Source organism: Marmota monax, unplaced genomic scaffold (genome assembly GCF_021218885.2).
Source record: "Marmota monax isolate L192 unplaced genomic scaffold, Marmota_monax_Labrador192_F-V1.1 WCK01_AAM20220418_F8-fsc02183, whole genome shotgun sequence".
In the NCBI taxonomy this organism is placed as follows: Eukaryota; Metazoa; Chordata; class Mammalia; order Rodentia; family Sciuridae; genus Marmota; species Marmota monax.
In genome coordinates this window covers 1-21,688 of record NW_026694784.1, presented here as the reverse complement: position 1 = coordinate 21,688, position 21,688 = coordinate 1, and the positions used below count along the sequence as shown (strand labels likewise).

At 47.1% G+C, this 21,688-nt stretch overlaps 3 non-coding genes across 3 annotated transcripts; all 3 read right to left on the bottom strand.

Annotated features, from left to right (window-relative positions):
* Positions 1-11,509: 11,509 nt before the first annotated feature.
* LOC124079978 (U1 spliceosomal RNA) lies at positions 11,510-11,672 on the bottom strand. Its single transcript, XR_006847548.1, has one exon. It is a non-coding gene; the product is annotated as a U1 spliceosomal RNA (small nuclear RNA).
* Positions 11,673-14,682: 3,010 nt separating this feature from the next.
* Trnan-guu (transfer RNA asparagine (anticodon GUU)) lies at positions 14,683-14,756 on the bottom strand. Its single transcript has one exon. It is a non-coding gene; the product is annotated as a tRNA-Asn (tRNA).
* A 5,280-nt stretch (positions 14,757-20,036) lies between these two features.
* Positions 20,037-20,198, bottom strand: LOC124079977 (U1 spliceosomal RNA). The gene has a single exon (XR_006847547.1). It is a non-coding gene; the product is annotated as a U1 spliceosomal RNA (small nuclear RNA).
* Positions 20,199-21,688: the final 1,490 nt, after the last annotated feature.

Sequence of the window (21,688 nt, the reverse complement as noted above, 5' to 3'; positions counted from 1 at the left end):
AATGTTAACATAACAGTAGTTAATGGTGGGGATATGGATATGTGGTTATTATACACACACACCACACACACACATATTAGTTGTAGATGGACACAATACCTTTATTTTATTTCTTTCCTTTTATGTGGTGCTGAGGATTGAACCCAGGGCCTCACACATGCCAAGCAAGTGCTCCACCACTGAGTCACAATCCCAGCCCACATTGTTGTCTTCTTTAATAAATTTACATATTATTGAAATTTAAAAATGAATGATCCATAGGGCTGGGGTTGTATCTCAGTGGTACAGAACTTTCCTCACAAACCTGAGGCACTAGTTTCGAACCTCAGCACCACATAAAAATAAATAAAGATATTGGGTCCATTTACAACTAAAAAAAAGTTAAAAAAAATATGAATGACCATAAATGAAAGAACAGAATAGTTATGAGAGGAGTGTTGCAGGTGAGAGGAATGTGTAAAAAGGAGGGAAAACAGTTCTGGAAAGAATTTTAAGATTTTAATTTTTTTTTAAATTGTAGTGGGATACCATACCTTTATTTCACTCATTTATTTTTATGTGGTGCTGAGGATGGAACCCAGGGTCTCACCGTGTGAGGTGAGCACTCTCTGCTGAGCCACCACCTCAGCCCCAGGTTGAAGACTTTTGAGGAGCAGTAATTGGGATAAGAAAGTCATTGTAGGGAGGTGCTAAGAGTCAGCCAAGTATATGATGCATGGCATTTTTGGTTGAAAGGTGACGCCAGCTAGCCATTGAGATGATATGATTATGTTAAGATTTGCATTCATATGGATATTGGACTCCTGCTGTTCACCTAGGCCGGCTAGGGGACTCCTGGAGAGTTCCCATTGGTTGGGGAAGTACAGTAGGAGGGAGTTCCAGGAGAACGCAGTGTGTGTGGATCCGAGATCTTCCCGGGGGCATACAGAACATTGGCGGCAGTTTCAAAAAATAAAATTTGTTCCTGCTTGAGTGGCTCGTGATTTTGTGCCCAACCAGACTACGGCATTTGGTGGCCCATACAGGGAACGCCTGAAGCTTGGAGGTGAGTAAAATTGCTTGCCCCTGAGGGAAGGCGACAAAATAGGTGACCATTTCAAAAAACAATGTGTTCTTGTTTTGATTTATTTTGTTTTTGTTTCAAGCTGCCTGTCCCTAGAATTTTCTCAGGCAAACTGGGAAAAATGGTTGGCTCAAGGTTTGAAGTTATTCAGCCCTGAGAAAGAGAAAATTGATACAACTATTCTTTGTTCCGTTTTTGTTTCATTCTTTTTCGGTTTTGTTTTATGCTATCTTATTGGGTTGCATTACCTTTATAGTAGATTAGAAACTAGCAAAAAACAAACCGAAAAACTATTAAGTAAATTGTTAGAGGTCCAGACTATGGTAGAAAACATGGTAGGTCAAGCAAAAGAGAAGGTCTCTCGAGCTAGTCAGACAGAGGAAAATTTGAAGAAAGAAAGCTTAGAGGAAAAACAACCATCAGGCGGGGAATTACAACAGGAGGCTGCTACTAACTCCCTTCTATCACCAGAGGGCGTAATTCAACCAACAGCCCCATCTACAGCTGAGTGGCCCTCAACTCCCGTAGTTGATGGACGGAATCCTGAGGCAGGACCCCAAATGTTAGCATGCCCTGTACTTGAGCAGGCAGGAGGGCAACGAATTCACCGTGCTTTAGATTTCAAAACAGTGAAGCAGTTAAAGGAGGCTGTAACAACCTATGGGCCACAAGCACCCTTCACTGTGAGCATTGTCGAATCCAATACCAACTTAGACATGATGCCAGCAGATTGGGCTAACATGTGTCGATCTGTGCTAAATGGAGGACAATATTTGTTATGGAAGGTTGCCAATGAGGAATTTTGCATGGAGACAGCTATGCGAAATGCAGCAGCCGGTTACCCTCAAAGAAATCTAGATGTGTTATTAGGAAAAGGACCTTATGAGGGTCAACGGCAACAAATTGAATATGATCCTGGCATATATGCACAAATTGCTGTAGACGCAGTTAGGGCATGGAAAACTTTACAGGGGCATGGAGATTTACAAGGTCAATTATCTAAGGTAATATAAGGAGCTAATGAACCTTATGCTGAGTTTGTAGATAGGCTTATTCAAACAACTTCTAGAATATTTGGAGATACAGAACAGGCAATGCCATTTATAAAACAACTGGCGTATGACCAAGCAAATCGTTGCTGCAGAGAGGTCATTAGACCATGGAGACATGAAGATTTAAACACATATATTAAATTATGTAGAGACATTAATGAACAAGGGCAAGTCTTAGCAGCAGTACAACAGGCTTTAGATGCCAGGCCAAAAACATGCTACAATTGTGATCAAACAGGACATTTTAAAAGGAGTTGCCCCATAGGAGGAGGTTTTAACAAAGCTAGATATCAAACGAATAGAATACCGGGTATTTGCCCACGATGCCGTAGAGGGAAACATTGGCCTAATGAATGCCATTCTCAATCCACCATAGAGGGTATTCCGTTATCAAAAAACATATAAGGACCAAGTGTTTACCCACGATATCGTGGAGAAAGGCATCAGGCTCCATTGCCAAAAAACGGACAAAAATAGGAGGGCCCAATTCTCTGGGGCCCACAACCACAAATATACGGGGCAGTGGAGGAACCCAGCAGCACCATCAAGGTAGTGCCCAGGATGCATTATCCATTAAATCCCTCATCAGACAAACTAGAGGGAGCGCAGGGTTGGACATGTGCACCTCTGCCAGAGCAGTACTAACTCCAGAGATGGGAGTTCAAATCATTCCCACAGGAGTAAAAGGACCTCTTCCCCAAGGAACAGTAGGCTTATTATTGGGACGCAGTTCTTCAACACTAAAAGGACTTATGATAAGTCCTGGGGTAATTGATCCCGATTATGAGGGTGAAATAAAAATTATAGCCAGTTCTCCAAAGGGTATATCAGTAATTTCACCAGGAGATAGAATAGCACAGTTATTAATAATACCCAGCCTGCATGATAAATGTTCCAGTCATACTGTAGAAAGAGGTTCCAAGGGATTAGGCTCCACAGGAGTAGATTGGGCTATGCTGTCTTTAAATTTAGATTCTCGCCCCATGCTAAAACTAAATATTCAAGGACATGACTTTAATGGGCTACTGGACACAGGTGCTGAACTTAGCATCATATCTCATCAAGAATGGCCAAAACATTGGCCATTACAACAAGCCACTCAAACGCTTCAAGGCCTAGGAGTGGGTACTAATCCCCATAGAAGTGCAATGATATTAGATTGGAAGGATCCTGAAGGATGTGAAGGAACTATACAGCCATATGTATTGGATCATCTTTGCCGCAGTCCGGCTGCAGCAAAATAACCGGGGGGTGACGAAGAACTTGTGTAGATTGATACAGCAGGAGTAGGAGCCGTTTATTGCAGGACAGGAGCAGTATTTATACATTCCACACAGCTTATCTAATTAGCATAAACTAGATACAGCAGTCAACCAATAAGGATTCTCCACACTTAATGGCTCGCTTTTGTTACTTCTCAAACCACTCCCTCTGGCATTTTGCCAGGCACCATCCAGACTTGTTTAGGAACTCTAACATTCCCCTGGCAAAATGCCAGGTGTTATTTTGACTTGTTTATAGACTCTAACACATCTTCCTATAAATTTATGGGGACGAGATGTCCTAGATCAATTGGGTTTGACATTAACAAATAACATCAATCCTAACGCGCCCACTACTAGGGCTAGACAAGGTTTTAGGAAAGAAAAAAGATTAGGAGAACAAGAACAATGTATAGCAGCACCAATACAAATAGATCAAGGAACAGACAGACATGGGTTGGATTTTCAGAAAGGGCCACTGAGACAATCAAAATTACTTGGAAATCAGAAAGACCCGTGTGGGTTCCTCAGTGGCCCCTGACTAAAGAAAAGATACAAGTAGCCCATGATCTGGTCAAACAACAATTAGCGGAAGGACATATACAACCTTCCATATCTCCCGATAATACTCCCATTTTTGTCATCAAAAAGAAATCTGGTAAATGGAGATTATTGCAAGATTTAAGCGCCAACAATAATGAGATGGTTATTATGAAACCTGCTCAATCAGGGATTCCTCAATTGTCTGCTTTGCCAAAAACCTGGCATGTTTTAGCTATAGATATTAAAGATTGTTTTTTTTCGATTCCAATTCATCCTGAGGATAGTCCACCTTTGCATTTACTATCCCTGCATTAAATCATGAAGGTCCTGATCAGAGATATGAAAGGAAAGTACTCCCCCAAGGGATGGCTAACAGTCCAACTATGTGTCAAATCTATGTTAACAAAGCAATCCAGCCACTTAGAAATCAAAATCCTGAACTACAAATATTTCACTATATGGATGATGTATTATTAGCACATAAAGATAAAAACACATTGCTGGAATGTTATGCCACACTTACAAACTTATTAAAAAATTATAATCTAGAGATAGCAATAGATAAAGTACAATTAAATTTTCCAATTAATTATTTAGGAGTTCTATTATCCTCAACCATGGTCCATCCACCAAGATTCAAATATGAGTAGATCAACTCAAATCACTTAATGACTTTCAAAAGTTATTGGGAGACATAAATTGGATAAGGCCTTATTCTAGGCATACCAACAGGAGAGTTGGGACCTTTATTTGATATTCTAAAAGGTCCATCAGATCCAAATTCACCCCGAATGTTGACGCCTGAAGCAAGAAAGGCATTAAAAATCATTGAAACATATATGGAAAATATGCATTTGGGTAGAATTGATATAAGTTTGCCTTTATTATTTATTGTACTGCCAACAAAAAATATTCCTACAGGAGTATTTTGGCAAGAAGGTCCATTATTGTGGATACATTTGTCTTATTCTCCTAACACTATTCTTACTAGATATCCTGAGGCTGTAGGACAATTAATACTCAAAGGAATAAAAGCAGCCAAGGGAGTGTTTGGGATTTCTCCCCAAAAAATTATTACTCCATATACTATGGATCAAATTGATGAGTTAGCTAAAGAGTTAAATACTTGGGCAATTATCATGTGTAAATCTAATGTTTCATTTGATAATCACTTACCATCTAATCCTTTGTTGTCTTTTTGGTCTAAGCATCCTGTAGTTTTTCCAAAGATGACAAGAAAAACCCCTATCAGGAATGCTCCAAATATATTCACTGATGGGTCAAATAATGGTACAGCAGCAGTAGTTACCCCTGATCAAACTTTTACATTTTTAGTACCCAAACAATCAGCTCAAAAGGTAGAGCTTAATGCAGTATTACAAGCTTTTATGATGTTTAACGATTCTGTATTTAATTTATTTTCTGATAGTCAGTATGTAGTTCATGCTATAGTATCCCTTGAAGATGCTGGTAGGATTTCCCCTTCTTCTACTGTTTTCTCTTTGTTTTCCACTATACAAAGTCTAATCTGGGACAGAAAAGATCCATTCTTTATAGGACATATCAGGGCACATACAGGATTGCCTGGAGCCCTTAGTTTGGGCAATGAATTAGCAGATAAATCTACACATGACATACATATTTTCTCCACAATAGAAGAAGCTGTAAATTTTCATAAAAGGTTCCATGTCAATGCTAATACTTTACAAAAGCATTTTAAAATAACTAAAGAACAAGCCCGACATATAATAAAACAATGTCAAAACTGTGTGACATTTTTACCACAAGTTAATCTTGGAGTCAATCCTAGAGGACTGATACCTAACCATATCTGGCAGATGGACGTCACACACTTGCCAGAATTTGGAAAATTAAAATATTTGCATGTTACAGTTGATACTTCTTCCGGATTTCTGATGGGCTCCCTTCATGCCAGAGAAAAAACTAAAGATGTTATAGCTCATTGCTTACAAAATTTTGCCACTGTGGGCGTTCCAAAACAGTTAAAAACAGATAATGGTCCTGGTTATGCTTCTACCTCTTTTAAACAATTTTGCTCATCATTTGGCATTACTCACATAACAGGAATTCCATACGATCCACAAGTACAAGGCATAGTTGAAAGAGCTCATCAAACTATTAAAATGTACTTGTTAAAGCAAAAAGAGGGAATTGGAAAGGGGTATATATCCCCCAAAGATAAACTTAAAATAACCCTTTTTACTCTAAACTTTTTCAATTTGGATTCATCAGGGCTTAGTGCTGTGGAAAGACATTTGTATCCAAAAAATGTACATAAGCCTAAGGTACTTTGGAAGGATATTCTAACAGGACAATGGAAAGGTCCTGACCCAGTGATTTTCTGGAGTTGGGGCTCTGTTTGTGTTTTTCCACAGGGAGAACAGCAGCCGATTTCGATTCCAGAGAGATTAACTAAAACAAGTTCTACAGACCAAAAGGAAGATGATTTGACTCAAATCCATAACAGCTGATATCCAGAACTCCAGCTTGGCTATTCTTACATCTGCGACAGTGATTAACCAGGATGCTTCTTTCAATATTTATTTTATTATTTGCCTTTTCCCACATCATAAAGTTCTATTTTATTTTTGAGCTCATACAGACCTAGGTTAATGTTTTTCTGATCAGTTTTATTTTTTGACTGTGGAGTTTTTGAACATTGCAATGGAGATTTCACCTAGGTAAAGCTACAAGGCCTTTACTATTGTCTTATGTGTTGTATGTTATGTGTGCACACTTCTGTTTTGTGTTGTATGTCTGTATGTGCGTATGTCCATATATCATATATGAGGAGCGCTCATGAATAAACGGATCCAAATTTTTTTATTCACGTGATTTTAATGGTTTAATTTAAATTGGGTAAACAGCTGTTGAAAATTGTTTTAATATGTGAACAAATAAGGAGGTTAACAGATCTGTTTGTTTACTTTCACCTTTCCTTCTCATTATATTTAATAATTCTGTTCAGGATAATGTAAATTGTTCAAAAAATTGTTTTCTTAGTGCCTGTTGGAATGTTACATAATTTTTTTCTTAGCATCATTGCCAGAATTCCTATCTTCATCCCAGTGCTGGTGAAGACAAAGATAAAACCAAACTACAGCTTCTTCGATAGTTATCACAACAAACTGTAAAAACTGATGCATCAATGAATAATAACTCAACAAGTAATGCTCAATTAAGGAGTCGATTTCCTTTGGGAGGAAATGGACATATTGACAGATTCCTCTGCTTTGAACTGCTTGCAGAACTTGCCTGGACTATGTATCACTTGTATGCATTGTGAACTATCTGTTGGTACAGCGAATTGTGGTAGTGCTGGAGTATTTTTGCTGATGGTGTCACCGGTGGTACAATTTTTCAAAGTAGCCCTCAATTGTCTTAGTGTCATGGCATTTTGCATCCTCCTCCCTTCTACTAGTGATGGTCTAAAATTTGGGGGCCAACAGAGGTGAGGCAAAGAACCTCACCCCCCCACTGGCATCAAGGCCAAATTTGGGGGCCAACAGAGGTGAGGCAAAGAACCTCACCCCCCCCCCACTCGTGCAAAGGCCTATCCACAAGTATGGCTGTATGCTGGACTGGTAGTCAGTGACGGGTATGATCCAATTGCAGTGGTACCAACCTAAGACAGGAGGCTGACGCCTAGAGGTCAGTTCATCCAATGACGGGTTAGGACCATATGTTGAATTGGACTGCCTAACAGGCACGGTCCCTAAGCCACATTGCTTGTTGTTTAATTAAACAAAAAGGGGGAGATGCTGAGAGCCATGGCGGAGTCTGTATGGCCGCTGGCATTTTGCCAACAGTATTGATTAACAGGCGAGGCATTACTATCGGCCTCTGCAGTAACTTTTGAGTTCTTGCACTATTTTGCAGTTCTTGTGGGGATTTCCGGGGATTCCCCGAGAGTTCCCATTGGTTGGGGAAGTGCAGGAGGAGGGATTTCCGGGAGAGATATTTCCGGCTGGGGGTTCCTGGACAAGCCGTGTGGCGTTCGGGAGGATTCCCCGGGAGCTGTGTGAAGTGTTTTCCTGCAGTTCAAAAATAAAGTTTGTTCCTGCTTCGGTGGCTCGTGATTTGTGCCCAGCCAGACTGCGGCAGTCATGTAGAAAACACCTGTGGGTCCACAGCTTACTCCCGTCTCTTCCTTAGGAAGGAAGGCACTGTGGCAGGAAAAGCTTGTGACTAAATAAACGTGCATGCTTTCCTCTTGTTACTCTGTGTCTTCATATAGAGGCCTCGGCCATGAGCTGAGGATGGGTGAGGAATGAGCATTTCCCCTGCCCTCCATGTAAAAATGCCTTCCACCCTGCAACTAAGACACGTTATGGAGGCAGTTTTGAAGCCATAATTTGATTCAATATCCCCCTTTAAAGGAGAGAAAATTCCCAGGTACGATGAAGTCTATGGCTCATTCTCTATAGCTCCTTTCAGGGCAAACCGACTATAGGTTGAGGCATTTTCCTGGGACACTCCTGGGATCAGGAGTCCCTGCTGCTCAGAGAGGAGGACTGCACTCTCCCTCTGAGGGTCTTCAGCCTCCAAAAAGCTCCAGTGATGAAACTGACATTTAAATAAAATCAGCATGAAACCTTTATATTGCCTCATGGTGTCAGGTTTCAGTCCATGGTCAGCTGAGTCTGTTTTTGTTTCTTTACTTTCTCTTCCTTTTTAAAATTTTTGAGCTGTGGTGAGGCAGAAACATTACCCCAGAAGGATGAGGCAGAGGAAAGTTGCTCACCCTCTGGCAAACAGGAAGCAGGAAAGGGTCAGGGACAAGACATGGTCCCCAAGGTCATGCCACCAAGGACTCACTCCCTTCTACTAGGTGCCACCTTCTACAGATTTCACCACCTCCCAATAATGCCGTTAAATTGTGAACCCATCAATGCATCAATCCAGTGAAGTTAGAGCCCTCGCAATCCAACCACTTCCCCCAAATTGGTTCACCTCTGAACACGACTGCACTGGGGCCAAGCCTTTGTGGACTGGATGTTCCAGATACCAACCTAACGATTGGTTTTCGTCATGTCCTATCCTTTTAAAAAATTTTACATTTTACCTGTAGATGGACACAATATCTTCACTTAGTTATTTTTATGCAGCACTGAAGATTGAACCCCGGGCCTCACACGTCTAGGCGAGCACTCTACCGCTGAGCCACAATCCCAGCCCACGATCTATTTTTGTGCAGTTTCACCCAAAATACTGTCACTATAAGTTACTTTTGCCTGTTGTTACAGGGTAGTGTTCCAATGGATGGATGCATCATTCTGTATCCATTCCTTTCTTGATGGACATTTGAATTGCTTCCAGTTTGGGGACAGTCACAAAAGAATGTATTAAAAAGAAATCATTTTTTTTTTGTGGATATGTATATAAATTCTGTCTTAAATGTGGTATCCTTCAATACTAACTTACTTTGTTACTTTGTGAATGGATATTTCATTTATAAATGCAAGTTCATTCAGATGTTCTAAAAGCCCAAAGTGGAAGTCTATGCAATTTCCTTTACATTTCATAATTACAGATAAAAACTTTATCTTGGATATTGTTTCCTTTTGGCCTATTTTTAATGTATGCTGCACACATCTAGGTCTACTACCAGATTATCTCATTTGATTTTTTTTAATATTTATTTTTTAATTATAGGTGGACACATATTTGTATGTGGTGCTGGGGATCCAACCCACTGCCTCACGCCTGGTAGGCGAGCACTCAACTTCATTTGATTTATGGAACAATTGTATGAGTACTTAACATTCTCTTATTATTATTCTTATTTTTTTCCATATGACTCTTGCAAAATAAGACCAAGGAAACTGAAAGAGCTGACTGTAAGTCAGATAGAAGGCAACTGGTGGCTCCAGGACTGGAAAGATGTCCTTCCCAAAGACAGACAACCCCAACGTCTTTGCGATAACATCAGTGTTTCAGATAGGCCTGGACATCCCTAGGCCAGCAGTTCCCACCTGTCATACTGGAGGGCTGCTCTTGGTCAGAAACTCCTCCCTCGGGGATCTGGAACATAAGGTAGTGATCACAGCCCTGAGAACAAGGAAATTCTTTGGACACTCCACAAACCCAAAGTATTCTCCTCTGTATGGTGCTGAAAGTTGACCCATCGCGGTTCATCTACCTTGTATCCCCAACTCTTTTTATTTTTGGATTGGAGACAGCATCTGGTTCTGTTACCTAGTACCTTGTTGCCCCTGAATTTGAATTTGTGATCCTCCTGCTTCAGCCTCAGGTGTTTACAGGGATTACAGGCATGCAACAAAACACCTGGCACAATAAATTTCTTCCTTTCTTTATGGCTTTTTTTTTTCCCTACTGGGAATTGAACTCAGGGGCACTCGACTATGGAGCCACATCCCCAGCCCTATTTTGTGTGTTATTTAGAGACAGGGTCTCATGGAGCGCTTTGCTTTCCCTGACGCTGGCTTTGAATTCACAATCCTCCTCTGCCTCAGCCTCCTGAGTGCTGGGATTGAAGGAGAAGACATGACTTCTGACAGTGAAAAAGAATAACTATTTACAATTTGTTCTGCCATTTGAGGAGAGGGGGTATGTAGGAAGGAAGCCTCTATAATTTGACAGTGGAGCACACTATCGCAGAGGCTGAAGAACAGTACTTTTTCTGACAATGAAAGTGATAAGCAAGGGCCTGAGGAAAGGGCTGGGGACGGTAAGGAAATGAGAATCATGAATGTGAAGAGGCTGGAAAGGATGGGTCGGTGTGATATCTAAAGTCACTTGAGAACAGATATAGTGTGTGACAGCAAGAGATCAAGCAAGTCAGCAATCACATAAGAAATGAAGTTTGAGGAAGAGTGATCTACTTAAAAGGCAAGGAGGTGGGTAGGAAAACCGCCCTAGTGGAAGCCCCGAGGATGGACTGCGGTCCTGAGTCCTGTACAAGAGCCTCTTATTTTATGCCCCTGGGAGGACAGCACAGAATTCCGACCCGGGGGGCCTCTGAAGATAGGAACAAGATCCCACGATATCAATCACGGTGGAGCTGCTGTTCCTGCACACATGGTGAGCCTGTTACTTCTACAACCGGGACCAGGATTGATCGTATCCGAGTCAATGCCTTCTAATAAATACTGTAGATACAGGCAGCTCTCCTACCATGGTTGCAAGCCTAAAAACTGTTGTTGGAAGGAACATTCTGTCGGCTCCACGCATGCCATTTTCCCATAGAAGCACTCATGTGAATTGGGAAGGAAGAACTGTTTCCTCTCAACACCGTGAGAGACATGGTTCAGAAAATAGCCAGCAGGACACCTGCGGCAACACACACAAAGCAGTAATAATCTCCAGCAAAAATTACAAGCCCCGAAAACTCGTTTAGGAAGTAAGACCCTTAATGCCAGGAGACACAATGCTCTTGCGCCACTATTTTCACCTGCCCTGGGTGCAAAATAAGCACAGAAAACGGAAACCAAACTACTCAAAGCTACACAACTAAAGGAGAGGTGACAGGAGTACAGGGAGGTGTGGGAGACGCAGCTGTAGCTAACACATAGGTACAGGTCTGCTTCACTGTCCTTTAGAGAAACCTAGGGAGAGCACAAACACAGTCCCCACTACCACAAATCATGCAGCCGAGTTTCCCAAGTTTGTGGAAATCGCAGGGGTCAGCACCTCCCAAGTGCAATGGAGGAGCCTCGCCCTGGGAAAACCATCTACGTGATCGTGGTGTTTCCGCTGCCAGGTAAGTTTGAGTGGCTCAGCTTCCCGCCCAACGCAGCCTCAAGCGCCCTCCACTGTGCACACACGGTCACTTGACTCTCACACTCCCGGGTCCTCTTAGCCCTGGCGCAGCGCATCCACCCCGCCTCGCGCAGCAGTCCTGCCTCGGCTCCCACAGCCCGGGAAAGCCTCCGCGTGCGAGCGGCAGGTGCCCACGCAGCAGCCCCTGCGCTGCCTCATCTCCATACGCCTCGCCCCGTCTGTGACCTCACGAGCCGCGCCCCGCCCCACGGCACTGGCCACGGCTCACTTAGCTCCGCCTTCTCCTGCGGGTCCCTGACGCCTGCGGGAGCCCTGGCAGTGCGTGTGGAAAGTGCTGGTTCCGGTCCTGGTCCCCTGCCCCACCCGGCGTCGGGGCGGTGCACGGAGCCCGGGCCTGGTCCCCGGAACTGCGGGGCTCCTCACCCTGGGGCTCGTCCTTGAGCTGCTCTGCCAGCCTTGCCCTTAGGGTTCCTGTGGAAGACCAGCAGAGCCCTCCGACGGGGACCTGGGAAACAACGTAAAAAGGTCTAATGTTCTAGTTACCAGAGTGTGGATCAAAGGCTGAAGGACGAGACTGAAACGTTGTGTAACTTGGTTGTGCCAATGGCTATATCCTGGTTCTATGGTATAAGCATGTCTAACTCCCGCCACACCATTTTTCAAATATTACCATGAAGTTACCATTGGAGCAAACTGGTAAAGAAGCCACAGGGGATCTCTCTTATGAGTTCTTAAGATTATATCTGAATTACGTTTAAAATGCATTCGCCAAATAAAATATAAGTATATTTCTCTTTGATTTGAACTTTGTTTAGAAAACACTAAGGTCATTTGCAGGCCCTGGGTTCCATCCCCAGCCCAATAAATAAATAAATAAATAAACAAATAAACAAGAAAGAAGACACTAAGGCTAAAACTATTTTACTGAAATAGGTTCAATAAAATAATTTTTGCACTTTGTCTTGAAGGAAATGTTGAACACGATCCTTATTCTTGAGAACTGTCCACAATTTCTTCTTTTCTTTTCCTTTTTCAAAAGTATGGTGAACAAAACTGCTGCAAATTCTGTGTTTGGTCTGGGTTCTTCAGAGAACAAACCCAAGAAGGTCCAAATATGATATGTATAGAGAAACTTACTGAAAGGAAATGGCTCACATGATTATGGAGACCAAAAGTCCTAGATGAGAAGTCAGCCAGCTGGATATCCAGGAGAAGTGATGGCCAAGTTCAAGTCCTCTTATGGCTTGGAGATGGGGAATCCCCAAATCTCCTGTGTGAGCAGGAGATGGAATGATCAGATCACGAGAGCTGTAACCTGCATTCATCATTTGATGACAAGAGAAGAGAGAGACAAATTCCTTGTTCATTAACCACACGAAGTATGTAAAATCCAAGAGTTCAAATATTGAGGAGAGCTGAGGAAAGACATCCAACAGCCCTCAGGTACCTGTTACAGGCGGCAGGATTCTCTTGGCGCCAATCATGTGGACTGGATGGGCTAATTTTAAAGCCATGTCTACTTCTGTTAAAGAAAAATAGACACTTATCTGGATGCTAATTCATTGCATTGTACAGGAGGGAGCACTGGCGCTGTCATGTACCCAAACCCATATTTATGAAGAAGAGAGGAATGGTGAGGAGGAAAACCATGGCTAGAAGCACCAAGATATTCCTCCTGTTTAGCTGGGATCTGGGTTAAACTCCTGGTCCCCAGGGCAGCAACGTTCAGACGTGGGGCTTTTGAGAAGCAACTGGATCACGAGGGCTCTGGTTAATCCATTGGTAGGTCCAGGATTAAATGGACATTGGGAGGTGGCGGAACCAGGAGTTAGCCAGAGAAGCATGCCCTGGAAGGGTATGTTTTGTCTCTGACCCTTCTTAACACTCTCATTCTTTCCGCTTCCCAGCACCCTTGGGGTGAAGAGTTCTGCTCTGTCAAGCGTTTCCCACTGGGATGGCCTTCTTCCTCACCATAAGCCAACAATGATGGGCACAAGCAACTATGAACTGGAACCTCTGAAACTCGGAGGCAAAGATAAATGTCTCCTTCTCTAAGTTGATTTCTCAGGTATTTTGTCAGAGCAATGTAAAACTGACTAACACACTTCCTTTGGATAGGTGGCTTGTCAGAAAGCTGTGGTCACTTGGGCAGAGTTCTCCAGCCCTGACTAGGCCACCACAGAAAACAACTAGTTACTGGAGGACTTTAAAGCATCCAGGAAGTTCAGCTATTCAGAAAACGCGACGGAATATGTGTATGTGTCATGTCGACTGGGACCTTCTGATGGAAAGCTGTTAGAGTCTGTAAACAAGTCAAAATAACACCTGGCATTTAGCCAGGGGAATGTTGGAGTTCGTAAACAAGTCTGGATGGTGCCTGGCAAAATGCCAGAGGGAGTGGTTTGAGAAGTAACAAAACTGAGCCATTAAGTGTAGAGATTCCTGATTGGTTGACTGATGTATCGAGTTTATGCTAATTAGATAAGCTGTGTGGAATGTATAAATACTGCTCCTGTCCTGCAATAAACGGCTCCCACTCCTGCTGTATCAACGTACACAAGTTATTCGTCACCCCCCGGTTATTTTGCTGCAGCCGGACTGCGGCAGAAAGCCCCTTGGCTAAGCACTGCTCCTACTAGACTCTCATAGTGATAGCACACACTAAGGAAGACAGGCTTAAAATATTTAAAAAAAAAAAAAGAGGATCGAAAATCTGATGAAGGTGGCAATAGTATAGACAGAGCAATCCCCAAATCCAAATCCAGGATCCCAGTGGAGACAGGATACTGATGTCTATCTCAGGTTGCTGATGAAAGGGTTCGCCTTGGTCGTCCTGGCCTCCTGTCCCTGGGAATTCAATGTCTAAGTATCTCAGGTGCCAGACCGCTATGCCATCAATAGTAGGAAGGCCTGGTGGCATGACTGTGGCAGGAGGAGGTCGTGCTCTGTAAGTGTCCCGCTGCGTGAGAGCAGGAAGGAGGCTAAAAGAGTTCGCTGGCGTCCCTGGGTGGGCTCGAACCACCAGCCTTCCGGTTAACAGCCAAACGCGCTAACCGATTGCGCCACAGAGACACAGACATGAGTCCCCTCTCTAGGTGGTGGGGAGGAAGGACGACGCGCCCTAGGGTTTGCAGGGCGCCCGACCAAGTTCCAAAGCCAAGAGCAACCAGGGATTCACAGAGTGAATCGCGGTGTTTGTCACCTAGGAGACTTGGCGACTGCGGGATTCCGAGCCAGAAGGGACTCGGAACCGCCCTGGCCCAGAGCTAAGTCACCCTGTCTCAGGAGTCGCAGCCCGGGGAGACGCCGGGTGGGTCCTAGTGGTAGCCTTGTCTGTTCTTTGCGCCAGGATCACCCTGGGAAAGTCCTGTGCCCACACGACCGGCCGCTCGCCCCTGCATTTCGGATTTCTGTGTGCATCGGTGGGGCTCCACGAGGCAGAGGTCGACGACGTGGTCCTGGGTCCCCTCGCCGACTCCCGGACTCGGCCCTCCTCGGGCGCTCCGTTAGGACTTGCTGGATTAAGCCATGGACGTCGTCGCGTAGGAGTCCCCCCGAAGAACCCGAGGGCGGATTTCCCAGAGTTCGGCAAAGGCGAGGTTCTTGTTAGAAGGCTCCCCTCGCGGTGGTCTCCTGGTAACCCCTGGAGGCCGGGAAGCCCTGCGCACTGCCTGCGCGGTCCCAGCCGGAGCTCCCGGGGCTGGGGTGGGCGAGTGGCCGCGCCGAGAGCGGGTGGCCTCAGAGGCGGCGGCCAGCGGGGAGCGGCGGCGTGGCGCTGCACCCCGCGACGGGAGTGGGCCGAGGTGCACGTCGACGCGCCTAGGGCCGACGCTCCGAGACGGAATCGGTTCCCACCGCAGCCGAGAGAGAAGAAAGGGGAAAGCAGAGGCGGGAACGCGCGGTAAAGGCGACGACCTTTGGCCGTCCCCGCAGAGCTGTTGCCTATTCCAGCTCCTCGACCTGGACAGGACGCGGAGGAGTCTCGCCTCCCACGAGGGAGACCCGGGTTCGATTCCCGGCCAATGCACGCCTTTTCTTGGCGCAGCTCGGAGCCCCGCTTTCGCCTTCCCTCCCCTGGTCTCCAGCAAACCCTGGGCAGGAAAGACCACAAAGACCACGACCTCAGGGTCATTTCCCAATTGCCACACAGGACGGGACCTCGGCAGGCACAGGCTGACTACGCAGTGTCGGTTTGCCTGTCCTCCGCTCCCTCCCGTCTGTCCTCTGCAAACCCGCGCCACCCTTTTTCCTCGGATCTGGAGGCTCCTGCGCACAGATTCACTTCCTGCACTTGGACAGGGCACTGGACAGATCACTGGGCCCCTTTTCCTTGCAGAAGGGGACCCGGAAGGGAACGCCCGATGGCAGGGCCACGGGACCGGGAGGCGCGGAGCCCAGACCCACTCGCTTCGCGGGTTCTTCGCGGGGCCGCCGCCGGCCGGACAGCCGCCCCTGTGCCTGGTGGCCACGATCAAAGTCAGTCCGCGGCGTCTGGGCAAAGTTCAGGGTGGCCCAGGAGCGCGGCGAGGGGGACGCCCTTCTAACCCTCCTGCTTTCGCCCCCCGACGGGCGCCCTGCCTTCTGCGCAGAGTTTGGATCCCCTGGGGCTCTGCAGCCCAGCCCCCCCCCCCACGTACGGCCTCGGGCGGCGTGGGATTGGAGGAGGAGCCCGGGACGAGCCAAGCTGCGTCCTGTCTGTGGACCCCGCCTGTTTTCACGCGCTCTTCGCAGCCAGTCCACGTGCTGCCCACTCCAGCGCACTGGCCAAGGGCCACCGGTCCTTTACTCTCATGAAAAGGCCTCGGGAAGAGCTCAGAGGGAGACGCCAGCGACAACAGAACTGAGTAGAATTGGCTCCAGTCTCCGGGGAAGCTCTCCTGCCCTGTTCCTCCTGCCCCCCCCTCCTCCTCCTCCTCCTGCGCCAGCCCCCTGTGCCCCTTCTCCTGCCCTGCTCCTCCTGCCCCTGATCCTTCTCCTCCTCTTCCTCCTGCCCTGGTTCCCCCTCTCCCTCCTCCTCCTCCTCCTCCTCCTCCTCCTCCTCCTCCTCCTCCCCTCCTCCTCTTCCTTCTTCTCCTGTACATCCTCCTCCCCCTCCTATAAAGTCCTGCAGGCTCTGTTTCCTTCTTGCTCCTAACTCCCTCCAGGGTTGATTCTGAAAACCTGGGCAGCAACCCAGATTATTTCAACACCCCGGTCATTTGTTGGTTTTGGTACTGAACTAGAACTTGCCTCATAAAATAGTTAAGTTGTCCCTTGATCTAAATTTTCTGGAAGAAATTGTACAGGGAATTGGTATCACACACACACACACACACACACACACACACACACACACACCGGTCTCTCTCTCTCTCTCTCTCTCTCTCTCTCTCTCTCTCTCTCTCTCTCTCTCTCTCTCTCTCCTGTCCTAATTAGTAGAATTATTTAAAAAATAAAAAACTACCTAGACTTGGTGCTTTGTTTACAAGCTTTTGAGCTGTTGATTCCAGTTTTAAATACATGAATACTTAAGTAGACTATGTCTCCTTTTGTATATACTGCTTTGATTCTATTAATAAATTTCTATAGATTGTATTTATATTGTTAGTCCAAAATATTTAATTTCTCTTGAAATGTTATTTTGATGCATCTGTTATACTTCAGTGTGGTTTTAATCACCCAATTCGGGGTCTCCAGCTGTCTTTCTGTTAGTGATTATTTGTTGAGCTCCGTTGTGTATGGTTTTTCTTCAAAAATACAAACTCATTCAAATGTTGTGAAAGCAGAAGTGAAAGGAAAGTGACCACGACACTCAGAACAACCAAGAGGTCTTTATTGTGGTGGTGTCTGATTGACAGGGGAGAGAGAGAGAGAGAAAGGGGGAGAGGGAGGGGGGCAGGGGTCAGATGTGGATTTCCATTTCACCAGAGGGATGGGGCCTGAGTGTTCACCCTTGAGTGGGGCTGAGTGCTCACCCCTGAGTGGGAGCTGAGTGCTCTCCCCCGAGTGGGGCTGAGTGCTCACCTTTGAGTGGGAGCTGAGTGTTCACCCCTGAGTGGGAGCTGAGTGTTCATCCTTGAGTGGGGCTGGGTGCTCACCCTTGAGTGGGCCTGAGTGCTCAGCCTTGAGGCAAACAAGCGATAAGGAAGCAGACAGACAGGGGTCCAGTGTCCAGCCCACTCTGCAGCTAACAAGAAGCCTATGCACTTTTCTTTTGTATTTCATAATTAAGGGAGAGAACTTAGCTTGGAGATTGTTTCTTTCCAGCCTAGGTTTTGAAAGACCCCAGCACAATAACTTTAGGCCCAGTAATAAATCACCAGGGCTTGCTTCCGCACCTGCACAGACGTCAGATGTATTTTTCAGAAAATCAGTTAAGTGTAAACGATTAAGAAAGGACAGGATGGTTGGGAAAGGAGCCGGCACGGTTGGGCAAACGGGATCATACAATGAAAAACCATACAATGAATAACAAATGGTTTTTATGTGGTTTTTCCAGGAACCTATAGTGAAAAACAAGTTTACCCTTTAAGTGACCTATATGCTGGATTCAAAAGAGCCAATGAGATACCTGTTACTGTGCTAGGAGGGAAACTGACCACTGTACCCTATAAAAGATCTGTACCCCAAAGCCCGGTGTGCCAGTTCACCGAAGCTCCGGCTGAGGTTTTGCTGAGCACCCGCAGGCGCCTGTGTAGCAATAAATCACCTCTTGCGTTTGCAGCCAGTGCCTCATGCGTCTTTCTTGGACAGGGAATCGGCGGGTCTTTCAGTTTAATGCAGGCTGCACTAGATCATCACATTTGAGTCATGCAACAAATCCACGAAGTACTTAATATTCTTTTTTCATAAGACATTTGCAAAATTGAGGCATAGCACACTCATAGAGCCAGCCCACGGGCCACTGGTGGATCTAGGACCAAAAGAATGAGCTTCCCAAAGGGAGACAAAACCTAATGCTTTTGTAGTAATGTCAGTTTGTCTGACACTATCCAAGTGAGGCAGGAGAAAGGGTAAAAATGGGCAGGTAGGAGAGTTGGACTCCTTCAGGTCAGGTTTTTATTCAGCAGGGCTGAGAAACTACAGACACAAGGTAGGCTTCATGCAGGCCAGGCCTACTTCTGGGTTAGCAGAGAAAAATGAAACCAAAACAAACTAACTGGTAAGACACCTGCTGTCTGGTCCCAGACCCCCATCACAAAGGGACACAGAGTAACCTGACTGGATCAAAGAACAGGTGAGGAGGCCATGGACACGGAATGCCTTACTCAGGATTGGGTGGGGGCTAGCTCAAATAGCTCGTGTAGATTCTCATAAACCACTAGATAATAGCCATTTTCTGGTATGCCTCTCTTGGGACCCCCTCCCTTTGTGAGCTCCATCTTCTTTCTACTACTCAATAAATCCTGTTACTTTGCTGTCCCCCCCCCCCCCCGCCCGCCCGCCCAGTGGATTTCATTCTTCAAATTCCTAAGACTCTAGGGAACCCAATCCCACACTCTGTGCTACTCCCGCCCAGTGGCTGCATTGGAAGGCTGCTTTTGTTCAGAAGCTCCTCCATCAAGGATCTAGAGCCTTAGTAGTGAAAACAGCCTTGAGAAAAGGAAATTCCTAGACACTTTAAAACTCCAGTATTCTCAGTAAGGCGCTAAGAGTTGACCTGTCGTGGTCCAGGAATCTTATATGAGGAAGGAAACCTCCACGCTGTCGGAGAGAAGCGAAGGCTTTTCATCAAACTAGATCAGTCTGTAGACCTCCAGACCTGTACTTGCACTGTTCTGAATACTCCGCTGGTAACCCCGTGCATCTAGGTTTGGGGTGGTGGTGTTATTATTTTTTTTTTGGGGGGGGGATGTGGAGAGAGAGCCGCGCTCCACCTTAATCCACTTGGGTGTCTTATCAGGACCATCTGGGAGCTTGAAGGTCTTGGAATTAATCCCAGAGGTACCAAGGGAAGGGGACCAGTGTGGTAGAGAACGCGCCTTGGAAGAGTGTCCTCCATTGGGCCAGGTAATTTCTATTCAATAGAACTACAAAAACCAATAGGAGAACGAGATCCTCAGAGAACGACCAACCGACAGCAGCCAGGACACACCACTGGGGATTTTCTTCAGAACAGTTGGTCAACCCAGACCCACCTTCAGTAAATGGGAGGAAAGGTGGGGTGTGTAGAAACCTGCTTGCAGAAAAGTACCTCCTTTGGTAGGAAAAACCCTTTTACAATTCAAAACTAAACGACACTCTCCTTCGCTTGCTAGAAAGCAATTTTCAACCTCAATGTTCTAGCAAAATCTTACGAAGAACAATGGAAGTTGCCCTGCACACTACGCAACATCTTAAGCGCTGAGATCTGCTTTTAAGCAACAAACTTGCCAGGGAGAGCGCGAACGCAGTCCCCACTACCACAAATTATGCAGTCGAGTTTCCCACATTTGGGGAAATCGCAGGGGTCAGCCCCTCCGCAGTGCAATGGAGAAGCCTCGCCCTGGGAAAACCACCTTCCTGATCATGGTATCTCCCCTGCCAGGTAAGTATGACTCGCTCGCCTGCCCTCGCAGCACAGCCTCCCTCGCCCTCCACTGTACACACACGGTCACTGCACAGCCGCAATCCCGGGCCTCCTTCGTCCACACGCACAGCGAGTGTACCCTGCTTAGAGCCGTGCGCTTGCTCCCACAGCACAGCAAGTGGATGGCCTTTGTGCTGCAGGTGCCCGCTCAGCAGCCCCCGCGCCCCCTTATCTACATACGCCCGCCCCTGTGATGACGTCACAGAAGGAGCCCCGCCCCGGACCTGCGCCTCGCCTTCGGTCCCTCGGCCGCTCCCTGCCCTCAGCGGTCCACTCGGCCGAACCGCGCCCCCGCAGCCGCTGCGGGAAGTGCACGGCCCCTCCCTCCTTAACTCGCCTCCCGCCGGGGGCTCGGGCGGTGCGCGGCGCCCCTTCTCCCGGAACGTGGGTTCGTTGTAATAGAACTTCTCTCCCCAACCCCGACCTGCGCCCGAGGATGTGAAGGAGAAATGGCTCCCTGGCACCGCCCCTCCTCGGTGACCCTTTGTCTCTTCCCGGCGGGCCCGGGTCCGGTGGCCCAGGACCGAGGAAGTCCACTCGTGTCGGACAGGACTTCCCCTGGGCAGTGGAAACGTGGAAAGGCCAAGAAGGAAAACGAGGCGGTGCAGCAATCCCCGCTCAGCAGGGGAACTGGCCACCGAGGCAGGGACCGCGGCTTAGAGGGAGATGGGAGGCCCTCCGAGGGACCCCACAAAGGACCCCGGCCCCAGCCCTGTCGGCGGACCCTCCTGCGCTGAGAAGGCGGCGGCCACCACCCCCGAGAAAGCCCGGGGCGCTCTCAGCACGACGCGTCAGCTCCGCCGGGGGAGCGCCTCGCACTCGGAGGGTGGACGGCTGGGCCTTTGCTCCGAGGACACGCTGCTTTTATTCCAGGCGGTCAAGAGCCGACCAGTGACCGCCTAGAATAAAAGCAGCCTGGCTCCCACGTGTCCCCCTGGACACCGAAGGTCGCGGTGACAGCCGCTGTGGAGGTGACTCCGGGAAATCTCACTCCGGGTCCGAGCTGGGCACAAAGCCGGACCCCTCCAGCGAGCGCTGGCGTGGAGGTCCTCGCCCGCGGTCTGCAGGCCTCTGTGCACAGCCAGCTGGGCTCCAGGGAGAGGATGCGTCCGACCACCGCAGGGTGGGAAGGCGACTTCCTTCTCGCTGGCAGAGGAGCCTGGAGCCTGGCGGACCCCATCACTGCGCAGAGCGTTCTGCAGGTGCGAGACACGTGGTTTCTACAGCTCGCAATCTGCAGCTCCCTTGAGGAGCAAGCCTACCCTACATTGAGGGGTTTCCTGCAAGCAGATCACTGCTGCGCAGAGAGGAGGACTGTACTCTCCCTTCGAAATCCCCTGCCTTAGAAAAGTGATGAAACTTAAACAAAATCATCATGTTAGTCAGCTTTTAGGATCTGTGATGGTTTCAGTCCACGGTCAGTGGATTTTTTTTTTTTTTAACCTGAAGAACATCT